Source organism: Gnatocerus cornutus, unplaced genomic scaffold (assembly GCF_029298725.1).
Source record: "Gnatocerus cornutus isolate USDA-ARS CGAHR unplaced genomic scaffold, icGnaCorn1.1 ctg00000133.1, whole genome shotgun sequence".
NCBI classification, from domain to species: Eukaryota; Metazoa; Arthropoda; class Insecta; order Coleoptera; family Tenebrionidae; genus Gnatocerus; species Gnatocerus cornutus.
The window spans coordinates 7,576-8,982 of NW_028275473.1; positions in this window are offsets into that span (position 1 = coordinate 7,576).

Sequence of the window (1,407 nt, forward strand, 5' to 3'; positions counted from 1 at the left end):
TTCTGCTGTTTTCTTGCAATTCAGCCGTTGAATCTTGGTAAAAAGTCATGATATTGTAGATTTCGTGCTCTTCTTTGCGAATTCAAGCCAGAAAACAACGAAAATCGGCGAGAAATCGTCGTTTTGCATCGAAATATGCGGTTTTCTGTAAGAATTTTGATGATTTCGTGCAGAATTCTGCTGTTTTCTTGCAATTCAGCCGTTGAATCTTGGTAAAAAATCATGATTTTGTAGATTTCGTGCTCTTTTTTGCGAATTCAAGCCAGAAAACAACGAAAACCGGCGAGAAATCGTCGTTTTGCATCGAAATATGCGGTTTTCTGTAAGAATTTTGATGATTTCGTGCAGAATTCTGCTGTTTTCTTGCAATTCAGCCGTTGAATCTTGGTAAAAAGTCATGAATTTCTAGATTTCGTGCTCTTCTTTGCGAATTCAAGCCAGAAAACAACGAAAATCGGCGAGAAATCGTCGTTTTGCATCGAAATATGCGGTTTTCTGTAAGAATTTTGATGATTTCGTGCAGAATTCAGCTGTTTTCTTGCAATTCAGCTGTTGAATCTTGGTAAAAAGTCATGATTTTGTAGATTCCGTGCTCTTCTTTGCGAATTCAAGATAGAAAACGACGAAAATCAGCGAGAAATCCGTTTTGCATCGAAATATGCGGTTTTCTCTAAGAATTTTGATGATTTCGTGCAGAATTCTGCTGTTTTCTTGCAATTCAGCCGTTGAATCTTGGTAAAAAGTCATGATTTTGTAGATTTCGTGCTCTTCTTTGCAAATTCAAGCCAGAAAACAACGAAAATCGGCGAGAAATAATCGTTTTGCATCGAAATATGCGGTTTTCTGTAAGAATTTTGATGATTTCGTGCAGAATTCTGCTGTTTTCTTGCAATTCAGCCGTTGAATCTTGGTAAAAAGTCATGATTTTGTAGATTCCGTGCTCTTCTTTGCGAATTCAAGATAGAAAACAACGAAAATCAGCGAGAAATCGTCGTTTTGCATCGAAATATGCGGTTTTCTCTAAGAATTTTGATGATTTCGTGCAGAATTCTGCTGTTTTCTTGCAATTCAGCCGTTGAATCTTGGTAAAAAGTGATGATTTTGTAGATTTCGTGCTCTTCTTTGCGAATTCAAGCCAGAAAACAACGAAAATCGGCGAGAAATCGTCGTTTTGCATCGAAATATGCGGTTTTCTCTAAGAATTTTGATGATTTCGTGCAGAATTCTGCAGTTTTCTTGCAATTCAGCCGTTAAATCTTGGTAAAATGTGATGATTTTGTAGATTTCGTGCTCTTCTTTGCGAATTCAAGCCAGAAAACAACGAAAATCGGCGAGAAATCGTCGTTTTGCATCGAAATATGCGGTTTTCTCTAAGAATTTTGACGATTTCGTGCAGAATTCTGCTGT